This window comes from Colletes latitarsis, chromosome 11 (assembly GCF_051014445.1).
Source record: "Colletes latitarsis isolate SP2378_abdomen chromosome 11, iyColLati1, whole genome shotgun sequence".
Classification (NCBI taxonomy): Eukaryota; Metazoa; Arthropoda; class Insecta; order Hymenoptera; family Colletidae; genus Colletes; species Colletes latitarsis.
In genome coordinates this window covers 30479729-30492280 of record NC_135144.1, presented here as the reverse complement: position 1 = coordinate 30492280, position 12552 = coordinate 30479729, and the positions used below count along the sequence as shown (strand labels likewise).

At 40.0% G+C, this 12552-nt stretch overlaps 1 protein-coding gene and 1 long non-coding RNA gene across 3 annotated transcripts in view; one reads left to right on the top strand and one right to left on the bottom strand.

Annotated features, from left to right (window-relative positions):
* Positions 1 to 12268, bottom strand: part of Rpl32 (ribosomal protein L32) — a 188817-nt gene extending 176549 nt beyond the window's left edge. Inside the window, exon 1 of the mRNA XM_076777904.1 lies at positions 12259 to 12268. The gene's annotated coding sequence lies outside the window, so the exon portion shown is untranslated. The remainder of the gene's footprint in view (positions 1 to 12258) is intronic.
* LOC143348085 (uncharacterized) overlaps positions 1 to 12552 on the top strand; it is a 160215-nt gene that overhangs the window by 132668 nt on the left and 14995 nt on the right. The window contains exon 7 of one of the 2 annotated variants that reach the window (XR_013080707.1): positions 5970 to 6172. This is a non-coding gene — a long non-coding RNA (uncharacterized LOC143348085). Of the gene's footprint in view, positions 1 to 5969; positions 7582 to 12552 lie in introns of those variants that run through there. The other variant, XR_013080706.1, reaches the window with a different exon arrangement.

Genomic DNA, 12552 nt, shown 5'->3' with positions numbered 1-12552 from the left:
ACCACAGTTCGATACGCGCACATCGAAGACGAAGCATACTACTTTTCACTGTTGGTTTCAACGTTTCCCATGAACAGCGTTTCGTCGTAATCCGAGTACCCGAGGCGGTTGATTAAAAATTATATGGAACTTGTGCAGCTCGTTCTCCCCTCCTATCAATATCAACGGAGTTTTAGGATCGAAGTTCATAAAGTTGACAAATTTTTAAAGTTGGAAATCTTAAAATTAAATTTTAAATAAACCTATATTCTATAAATGAGACTTGAAAAGTTAAATATTTTGAAATTCCTCTGCAAACACACTTATATTAAATTCGAATCACGCAGGTCTTTTAAATATAATAAACATCGAAGAATAAATTAATTTTTGAAATTAATAATCAGATAAATGAACTCATCATAAATAAATTTCTTAATCGATCTCTATCAAAATTCCAAAGCAAAACGAATCCAGAGGAGAGAAACCAAAAATACACAAAATTGTTCTATTTAAGAGGGAAGGAATAAACTGCATTAGTCTATTTAAAAAATGCAACTGTCGGGGCTCAAAGTCGTAATACAAAATTAGAACATGAATTCTTCATTCGATCTCGCGAGCGACGCGAATTAAGAACTTAGCGCTAATTATATGCGACTGACAGATATCGACCAAGTCTCGATTTAGTTGTGCAGTTATCGAGGTTCATCGCCTCCTTATCGCTGAAACGTTTGCAGCTGGACGCCGCGAACCTTCGACTTTATCAATTTCACGTTCCATTTGACTCAAACGAAGTTCTAATTTCGAGCGGAGAAGAAATATGTGATGTTCGTCCGTTTATCGAAATTTATGTACAGAGTGAATCACCCGACGTGCTGGAAATTTGTTTCGACAAGAGTCACTATACTCTTTTAACAATATCTCTGCGCAACGAATAATTGAAGGTCGTCGAGTGGAATTAACTCTTCCGTTGTTATTGCGGTGTTCGCGAAAGGAAGTTAAAAACCTCAAACCTCAGACAAACAACAGGAATTAATCCCTCGACGCCCAGACTTCCTCTCCCGTTATCTTCTTTTATTCTTTTTGCAGTCAACAAGTCGCCGGGGGACCTTGAAAGAGATTTTCTCACATTTGTAGCCTTCTTCGTCGCGTAACGACCCAATTGGATTCAGGCCCGAAGAAACAGATGGCCAACATCGTTAAAATTATTTTATTTTCTCCGTGCCTCCGTATTTCTCATTACATCATCGTATGGTTCTTTATTTCAAAAGATATTCGACGTTACTCTGGTCACATTCATTTTTCTGTTTCTATTCATAATTTCCAAGGGTGAGATTTTCGAATTTTTAAAGTAGACTTTAGCAAGTAACGCGTTTGAAACCTGAGTCATCCAATTCTTGCAAAGTAATGTTTATTATATCCGATGTAAAGAGAGACCAAAGACAACTAGATTTGCAGTGTTACGCAAACAATGATAAATTACTTTCTACGCCAACTTTGCCTTCTTCTTGATCGCGTTACCCCCGAAGTGACACGCTCGCGATAGAGTCATTTTTTAAATGGCCGGTTTCGCGGTAAATTTTTAAGTGGCTTCCTAGTGCCGGAAGACCTGACAGAGTTCTAATCGACGAGTACATATTTACCTCGGTTCTCGGGTTGTGGCGATAATTAACAACGCGGAGATAATGTCGGGGGCGTAATTCTATCGGACGTTTCGCTAAAACGATAAGACTACGGCTCGAGTGGCTCCGGCTAAGGCGAGTTAAGCGACCCTGAAAGTTCAAGAACGCCCGGGTGAACGTCCGAGCTCCAACGATTTCGCCCTTCGCGGTTTACCGCTGCTCCATCTCGGATATCGGAAGGTGGGTCACCGACAGAAACATTAAATAAACTATATTTCGCCCTGCCACGCACGCATATTTATCGATGGTCGACACTGTTCCGCGAATAAATGCTCGAAACTGTTGCACGAATCAGCCCAGTATCCAAGCTTCGTTTTTTTAGAAAATCGACTGTGAAAATTTGTCGATGCATTTCCATATGCAATAGAGTACGACTCTAAGACGAGTAGAAACAGGGGATGCTGAACAGACATACTAGATCAACTCTTATTTAATCTTTTAAATTATTTATTTTAAAGACGAAGCCTCGAATGACAAAATTTTATCCTTGATTTTTGTTTTGTCGTTTGAATTAATGCTGTAAGTATAGCTCGACAATGCACAGCCATTTATTGGCTAAGATATAAGACATCAAATTTATTCTCTTCTACGAAAATTACATCATTCCACTAGTAGTTTTTTTGCGCAGATAAAATTAAAAAGTCGTCAAACGGAATAAGAAATCATGCCTGGAGCTGTATTTCGAGCGCCGTAGTTGGAAAACGAGTTTTTATCGATACTATTAGTATATTTCAAGCGCGACAGATGTCTAAGGGTTGCAATAAGGTATAGTTTTTAGACGAATTAGCGCATCAGGTGCACAGCACAGGTGTTACTTGATAGAGAACCTCGTAGCCTGCTTATAGGTAATATTTTCGTAAATTAGACACAAGGAGCAACTAAACAAAATTTCATTTGAACGAGACAAAAATAATAAACGATATAATCACCATTAAAACACAGGGTCTTATCTTTATATTAATACTACGTTAAAAAAGATTTACAGAATCGTTTTATCGTTTCTGAACCGCAACATTTTTGTTTCTGCGGAAAATTAAATTCCTCTTCTCTTCAGAAAATTTTTTTTCAAGACCCCACCAGGTTTTCTCTCCAAGGAACTGGGGATCTTCTTTTAAACTGCGACGTGAATTTAAAAAGGTTAAGAACCTCCGGGTTAACTACTTCCACGCCAAGTAATTCTCGGCAGCTGGTCCAAAGCAACGCAAGGTGTTCTTATTTCACTTTTTAAATATTTCAAGGCAGTTACGGAATTGTATTTAAAAGCTTTTTACATTCCTCCTTTCGTTTTACTCTTCATTATTTTAATCGGTACGCGCGGTTTCGCTTGTATCACTGTTGTGCCATTGCTGTATTAAATATGGAACCGGTGCATAAGTTTGGAACATTTCGCTTTTAATACTTTTTCGATCTTCCGATAATCCTTATTTGCATGAAATGATATTTTCGTAAGTACATTTAATTGAAACATTTATGGCGTACGTTATTAACGCGATTTAAATATTCGTTTAATGTTTTCTTTGTCACAGATGATACAGAAAATTGTTATTTAATTCACTTACGTGGAATGTAACTCTCTAAGTTTTGCAAAAACACGTTTCAGAATTTTTAAAATCCATTTTGCTCGAAATCAAATATAAAGTTTGAACGTTTAAAATAAAAATCGATCCGAAAACGCTGATCGAATCCGGAATGATCGTTCCCGGGGATGCGAGCGCCAGCGTGTATTTGTTTTTAATTTGTTTGGAAACACAGTGTTATCGCTAATTGCATGTTACGTGACGTCACGTTACTATGCCGATCAGCTGACGTTTCACGCGTCATTCATTTTCTGTTGAAACACGCTTTCGTGAACCTTGGAGCCGGAGAGTCGCGTGAGTTGTAAATGATGTAAGAATCGCGCGCAGAAAAAGTGCGCATATAATGATACAGAGCACAAAATCTTCCGATAGCGGAGATCAAAATATTCGGGCGACCAGCCTCAAGATATATGTGTCGATGATTATGAAAGTGGCTTGGGTCAATATTTCTTAATTTACTTTTTTTTTTTTTTTCTTTAATATTATTAGAACATAGCTATCGACAGAAAACAAGCGATAAATCCAATTTTTCATAATCGTCGACACACACACTTACATTACATCACGTGTCCTGAATATTTTCACGAGTTAGGATACTCGATGTCACGAGTTCACGTGATATGGAAATTCACTTCGAAGCGTTCGATCTTTTTAATTTATTCGAACGCTCATCAACTCGAATAACGACTATCTCGACAATTTCTCCAAACGATATTATTTAGATAATCGTCTGGGTGCAGATTTGCTCGAAATTATTCGAACAGGGGAAAATAAAAAAGGTTCGATAATTACGATTAGGATTCGAATCACGAAGCAACGACGCTCCGGCGTACAGAGCGTCGTTTCGAGACATTTTTTCTCCCGGTGACTGCGAGTCATCGCCCTTGATCTAACAGTAAGCCACGGACGCTCCATCGCACGAGGCTGTGGGACGAACGAACACTCGAAATTCGCGATATCATTATCCCGGTGTCGTTGTTCACGATAAAATCTGACCTACATGCGGTTCACTGAACCCACCGCGAACGTGTAATCTCTATTGTCGCGTCGTTCTTTCGACGTCCGATATTATCTAACGTTTTCGATACCAGCCGCTCTCGAGGACCTTTTTACGGTATGACGATCTCTTGCACTTCGACTTGCAACGCGACCTCGTTCAATTTATACCCCGTCCCTACGGGATCGATAATGCACCGGCATCGTCGAACCGTTTGTCGCACTGTTTTTCCAAAGCTTCCTACTTTCGGCAAACGACTAGGAAAATTTAACCACCGGAGTTTAGGAAACGATTCGACGGAGTAATTTTTCACTGCTGAATCAACATCAGACCACGAGCACGTCACTATGCTTTGGGACATTTTAAGGCAGGTCACGTGAAGGGACAACCCCTCAAATTGTCCGCGAAAACGATACTTTGTATTTAGACGATTGGAAACTAGTCATAATTAGATACAGAGCATATTTTTACATCGTTAAAATTCAAGATTACTTGAATTTCAACTTGTTAATATTACTTTAATGGAAGAAAATAATAACGTATAAAAGTCGCAAGAAATTTCAAAAGGCGTTAAATATAAAAAATAGTTAATTTTAACCTCTTGGTAGAGGTACGTAGCGTTAAAAATGGCATCGAGCATTGGCCAACGAGCGAATGCTAATAGATGCACGTGTAACCTCGTCGACGACGCGATAACTATGCCATTTCTGGAATCCCTGGGATGGTTCGTTCGCGGAGGACGAAACTGGAGCAACGACCTTCGAATTCGGCTCGGTCGACGGAGTTCGTGAACCCTGAAAAGAGCTGCCAGACCACGGGGATAGATGGTACAGTTATACTCTCTTCCTCCACCTGCTTCCTCCTTCTTTTTCCTCCATCTTGTTCTCTTTCCTATTCTCCTTCTTCGACCTTCCCTCCCTCCTCGCGACTGTCTCTCTCGCACATGCCCGTTTCCTCCTCCTTTAACAATGAGTTCGCGCGCGCCTGCACTCCCGCGCTCTTGCCCGTGGTAGAGGAAATACCGTATGGTCACCTCGTCACCGACGCGAAGAGGAAATCCCGCCGGTTCGACGACCTGGCAAAGGTGACTCCGATTGTCTGGAAACCGACGACTCACCGGGACGTTCGATCGATCCCCGGGAAAACTGCTTTCCTTTTCTTTTATTCTATCGTCGTCGCTCTGGCAAACGCTCCTCGAAAAATATGCAATCTGGCCATAATGCTCGACGAGTCGTGAATTTTTTTATCGCGGGTAAATTATTCGAAATCGAATAAAAAACAGTCGGTCCCTTTTTACTGTCTCTCTATGAAACATTCGAGATTCATCAATTTACTAAAACGTTTCTGGTAGACGGTTAAGGTTAAGTCTAACTTTTAGACTGGAAATAATAAATATCGGTGGGTCTCTTTACTTGAAACATTTGAAATTTTCCAATTCACTAAAAAGGTTCCTGATGGATAGTTACGGTCGAGTCTAACATATTAAACTAGAAATGATAAATATCAGTGAGTCTCTTTTCACTACGTCGGTGGTTGTAGCTTAATTTTTTAAAATTAACCCCAAACATTCGAAATTCCCCAATTCACTGAAACGTTCCCGATAGATCGTTAAGCTCGAGTCCAATTTTTAAACTGTAAATAATAAATAAATTTTGAAAGCAGAAATGATAAATACCAGTGAGTTTGCGTGTAGCCAAAGTACCTCCATCTTACATGATATTCCAATGTCTGTTCTAGGTTAAAAGCACTCGTCGGGCTCGGAGGCGAGCTTTTTATTAAACAAACAATCGTTGGTAGGAAAAACGCGACGCAAGTTTCTCGCGCTGGCAAACGGGAAGACGGAGGAGGTCATTGACCCGTCCGTGGTCAGCGAGGACGAGTACGGATCGATGATGGCGGCCGAAGAGCAGGGGCAGCAGAGAGGAAGAAGACGTTTACCGGTAATGACACGCGAAACTTCAGTAGTACACGGGAAACGCGTGGAATTCTTACGCAAAGAGGAGGCTCGAGGTAAGTCGGTCGCTGATTCAGACTAGTCGGGGCCACTCCGAGCTGATATCAACGGGTTTTAACGGGATCGTGAGTAATCGACTCTTGCCGTCAAGGTGCAGCCACGAATTGGAACCGAAACGAGACAGGAAATGCTCGGCCTTCCGACCGGTAGTTCGATACAAGCCAAGTCACGTGTTTATTCTGATACAACCACATATTCGCTTCTACTTTTCTTCTTTTTTTCTTTTTGTGTACCACAGTTAGGAAAATTTGAATAATCGCACGCGACGAGAATAGAAATTTCTTGCGCAGCAAAGTATAGAAAATTCGCACGACGCGATAATATTTTATTCGATATTCGAGGGCAAATTAAAAGGTGATTTTTCGTTGTCGTACGTGGTTGAATTTGATTTTTTAAAAATACAACATAATCTCGTTAAAAAAGAGGCTATTTGATAGTATTTAACATTTGCGTATCTTCGAATTTCTAACGTAATAATTGACGGTCCGAGAATACAGACAATGTTTCGAGACAGCAAAGTAATATATTAGCAATATTTACATGCACGATGTCAGTTGGTATTAGGTAATCAAATTACGTTTGCCAGGATTAATTCTACAAAGTAAATGCATTGCAATTACGCGGTTCAATGATTTACGATTACAACTGCGCTACAATTATGCGATAATTACAGTCCCCTTACTTTCTAGAGATAACAAATATGGCTAGTTTACGTTTTGACTATCGTTGGTATCTGCGAAAATTACAGAATCAGTTCTAGAATTCTTTCCAAGTTCGATACTTGGAGCAATAAAGTTGAATAAACCTGGATTATAAAATGAACAGAAACTAATGTTAAATATCGTTTAAAATTATTTTCCACCGTCTAAATGTCTCGTACAACGCTGGAACGAATTTAAGGCTGTCGCAAAAATACGCTTAAAAATGTCTGTCACGATACGGTTAGTTTTCGCGGTTCGTGTGCCAGCAACTTTCGAAAACGTGCTTTAATCCGAACGACACGATTCCATTATACGATCGTATTAACGCACACGACACATGTTTTCACTCTTCCGTTGCTTTCACTTTCGCGGACGCCGCGTAAAGATAACCAACAATCGGCCGATGACTTTTTATCAAGAAAGGAGAGACTGTTGTCGTCATTGAACTCGGCTCTTACGAGGCCAGTGCTAACGAACGGATAATTGAGCTTTTAATTGAACAAGTGCGCGCTGCCAACAGAGATTGGCAGAATTCTTATCTAAATTTGAATTTCGAACAATTCGTTAGCTATAAATAACAATTGCAATTATAGAATCGAATATTTTACAACCGTCAGGTTAACGTTTGTTCGTTTATCGCAACACTGAGAACGAGTCGCAGAGAAAACTGATCTGTTTATTAAACTTTATTATTTTAACCGGTGTGAAAATATCGAGGAAGAGGTTTTCTCAAAGCAGCGGAGCCATTTTTGTAAGCAACGAAGGATGATTTCTCGCGTTGAAACGCACAGTCGTTCGACAGCGCGGAAACAGTTTCTTCGATCGGTCGGAATAATCGAGGTTTCGCTGTAATTTAACTGCGAATTAGCAATTATTTACCGAGCGCTCGCCAACAACGCACGAGAGAAATAATAATACTAATTGGCTTCCATCGCGAGCGTGGAATCGATCGCGAGTGTGCACGAGTTATTTTAGACGATTGATATAAGTGCATACCCAAACGGAGTGGAATTGCATGTAATCACGGAAAACGAACGTCAAGAGCGGATCATTAATCGTGGAAAGCAGCGATTTTCCTTTCTATCTCTTTTGCTCGCGGCCGCGCCGGTCGACGACCTTTTTAACCCGGTAACCACTTGCTCGCGCTTTAACCGCGCTTTCTTTCGTGACGAGTTCCCATTTCACTCTCGCGCTTTTCCGTTCGTTTTCTCTCCGAATCTCGTCGCCCTTTCCTGCTACCCATTTGCGTGAATTATGGCGCTCCAACTGCACCGACACCATCGCGATTTTACTCGCGAACGTCCAGGAATGTCTGCCCGAATTTTCATACGAATCTTTAAAACGTCATAACTTCTGAACGGATTCGACGATTTTAATGTTCAAAAGAGCGAACTATGCGTATTTTGGTGGAGAATATGTACAAATCGCAAAAATATTCGAAAAGTTGGTCCTTGACCCCGCAAAATGAGAAAAATCCCATAAAAATGGTCCAATTTTCAAACAGCCATAACTCCTACAATAGTGAATATGTTTCAATGAAACTTTTTTCTGAAGCAGAGCTCATGGGTACCTACAAAAAAGTATTACACAACTTTTCTGTAGGGCGTCAAAGAAATCATTGTGCTCGTCAGAAAGCTGGCTGAGTATGGTCCAAAGATTTAAACAATAACACTTGTTATCACTAACGAACAACTTTTATATTCAACTATAAGGATTTCTCATGTTTTTACAAATTTCTTTACAATTTTATATTCAATATAATATAATTCAATTATACACGCTGGAATTGTTTGTTCTATGTTATTGAATTTCTATACTTATTTAAGTATTTAGTAACATTGAATATCGGATTAACGAGTTTACGCAGCGATTAAACGGAGCATTAGGTTTATGATTCGCAGCAGAACCGTACCATGTTGTTTAAAACTTCGATCGTAACATTTAATCTTGTATGTATTGAAGTTTTTATCTTTACAACTTCATTCTGGTTTACTCCGTTTATCGTTCCATATTGCACAAAGAATGCAGCCTTGAATAAAATCTTTGTTAAACACGACGATAATATTCGCTCGGTTTGTTGCTGAGCTTTAACATATAAATGAAATAACATATGAATTCTTAAATTGCTTTCGCGATCACTCGAAGTATTAAAAACAATACATCACGATATATTAAATCCTACAATTGAAGCACTACATATATAAAAATGCAAAAGGAATCGTACCTTTGCATTAGCAAAGTTGATTCGTAATATAATTCGAAATCTATTCTAAACTTAAGCTATCGATTAAAACTATTCTGTATCTTTGAAAGAACGTTAAACTTATTCTCGCGTTAATGTCTTCAAATTATCGGTTCAAAACCCAAAATAGGATATTTTCCTTTTCAAACGACCCCCGTAAACGGTGGTCAAACTAAGAGTATCGAACTAAAATTGTTCAACTTAAGAGTTGAAAAATCACGAGAAAAGTTAAAACAAGAAGATGGATGCCCCCCAAAACCTTAAAAATAAATAACCCTGAGATTTGTTTGGCTCGTTTAAAGCGAACCAGCTCACGATGCGATGGATCTTGTAAATCCTAACCGCGTGGAAACCCATTAATGGATCCCAAGGAGCTCGTCTCTTGTTTGCTCCGCGCGATAAACGGCGATAATCCACCTCGCGTTTCACGCGTTGGTTAATTCGCGAAAACACGCGGGCGTAGAAATAGGAGCACGCGCGACGTAAATGCGTAGAAAATCGATCGACCGATAATCCGGCGATAGAATGACCTCGTTCCTGGTCGGATCATCGGCCACACCGGGACCTCCTGCCGTCCTGTGTAGTTAAATATTTGATCTGCTAGACCAGCGATAACCCTTATCGCGGTTCACACGGTAGGCAAACGCGCGCGACGTGGCCAGGATAAGTATGCTCGAAAGGGTGGCGAAAGAGAGCCCCCAGAACAGGCATGTCAATCTTATTTTTACCCCCCTGGGGTCAATTTACTTTCCTTCCGTGTCACAGACCACGCGCTCGTTATTATTTTATAGCGTTAAAAATATTTTAAACGGGCATTTTCTAGTCACGCGAACACATCCATGAAACTTGGATTTCTCAGCAATTTTAAATAATAATTTCTGTGGAAACAGGCACATTAAACAGATAAAAAGTTTAGGGGGATTGCTCGAATCCTACATTACTCAAAGATTAGAAAATTTCAAACGATCACGAAAATCGGGGCCTTCAATTTTCTTCAACCCGTGGGTCGATCTCCGTCGAGTCGATCTCAAACGAGTTGTATAATTTATTTTATGATTATAATTGTTCGTCGTTATTGTATTGAACCCAATCTCAGACCTAACTCGATCTGTTATTCTTTTTACTGGGAAATTCTGACTCTCTGACACACTTTAAACGCGTCGAAACGAATGAGGTCGATACTAGTGCAAATAGTTGTTGTTAATGTTAAACTAGGCACACGCGTGTCCCGAAGCGTAATACGTGGTAACGTTTAATTTAGATCTAGGTTAGGTCTGGACTAGATCTGGGTTAGTACTTCGATACGTGAGCAAAGCGTAAACACAACCGAATGCCAAACACTACAAGCCCTTGTTGTACCATATTCCAATGAAGTATACTCGATTGATACGACTCTATCGAAGGCCACTTCATGGTCGTGTTGTGTATGGTTCGATTTGTCTTGATATCAGCTAGAATATACGAGCGATAAGAATGTGGAATTCCATACCTAAATGTTCTTTTACATGTTTGAATATCCATTTAGTTTTTGTCACATTATTTCATTGAACGGATTTTGGATTACGTACTACAGGGTGTTCGGCCACCCCTGGCAAAAATTTCAATGTGGGATTCTAGAGGCCAAAATAAGACGAAAATCAAGAATACCAATTTCTTGATGAAGACTTCGTTAAACAGTTATTAACGTTTAAAGTTCCGACCGTACTGAATTTTTTTCTTGAAAGTGGGTAGGATTTCGGGGATATGTCTATTCACCAAAAATGATTGTAATTGATCCCCACAGCTAACAATATTTTTTTCAGAACGATTTCAAATATTTTAATTTTGTCGAAAAATTTCACACCTTTTCGAATTTTTTTCTAGAATGTGGGCAGGATTTCGGAAGTATGTATATTCACCAAAAATGATTGTAATTGACCCCCGCAACCGAAAATAATTTTTCCAGAACGATTTGAAATATTTGAATTTAATTGTTAATAACTTTTTAACGAAACCTCCATCAACAAATTGGCATTCTTGATTTTCGTCTTATTTTGGCCTCTAGAATCCTCTATTAAAATTTTTCCCAGGGGTGGCCGAACACCCTGTATATGTCTAACTTCCAGTCGTATTTAAATATCAAAATACTCGTAATACTAACGAGACACTCTAGAATATAATATGACTTATACTTTGGGAAATATTTTTCGATTCGCATGATAACGCGAGAAACAACGATACTATATTACATAATGCAATATTGCATAATTCTCAAGTATACGTAGTTGTGGATATTTCAAAATATCTAAACATTTGTAAATCTCAAGTTCTAGGCCAGGGACAGCTTGGACAAACGCAATAGATAATTCTGACTATATATCACTGATTAAACTTAACTGCTATATACGTTGCACGATTTTCCTAGTAAGCTAATAAATTTAAGAAAATTTCATGCTTCGTTAACGTGCATCGACGGAGCAAAAAAAATTACTTACATATCGTGCTTGGTAGTAGTCGCGTTGGTCAGCACGTGCCGCCAGCCTTGAAACTCGATTTCCTCGAAAACAAACATATGAAAATATGTTTTTCCACGAGGAATTGCCACCTTGTCGGTCGAATTATAAATTCTTAGATCGTTATTCTATACATTGGCTGACCCATTACTCCATTACTGGCCAGTTTCTACGCGTCAGACCTCGACCTGTCAGTCGGGGGTCAATTGCATGCATCGATCGGCTCCGATCGATCTTCCTAGTTACCCGCAGAGTCGAGCAAATTTTATTCGCGATCGACAAATACAAATTTTGAATAAACTAATTTCCATCGATGTTTCGTTCGTACGAGCATTCGTAAATTGAAACGAACTCGTATCTTGAACTGACAATCCAGACGAGCAAATCCACCGAAGCTAATTTTAGAACGCTTAATTTTTATTTGTCAATCCGTGAATAAAAATTACCCAACTGTGATCACGAGTAGTCCCCAGGGCGAAGAAAACAACGAATCGGTACGCGAACGCGAGGTGAAAGACGTCCGGGTCCCCCTCCCACCGATAGGCGAGTTGCTCGTTACGGATTCGTCGAGCAGCGAGTCCCTCGTTCAACGGAAAGTGAGAGGAGAGAGAGAGAGAGACGCTCGCTTGACATTGCTCCTCGCTGATAATGAGTGTTTGCTCTTTGTCGGCTGAAGGCCTCTCACCCCCACCGCGCGTTCTGCCTCCCTCGACCGTTGACGAACCACGGAATCGGTCATCTATCGAAGCAGCGGAGACAATAATCCCCCGCTTTCGACGCGGAGTGACGGCCAAGGATGACGGGTCAAGGTACACGCGCGAGCTGCTCCGCTTCGTTCCGCGTCTTCCTCGTCCACCTCCCTGCGCTCTGA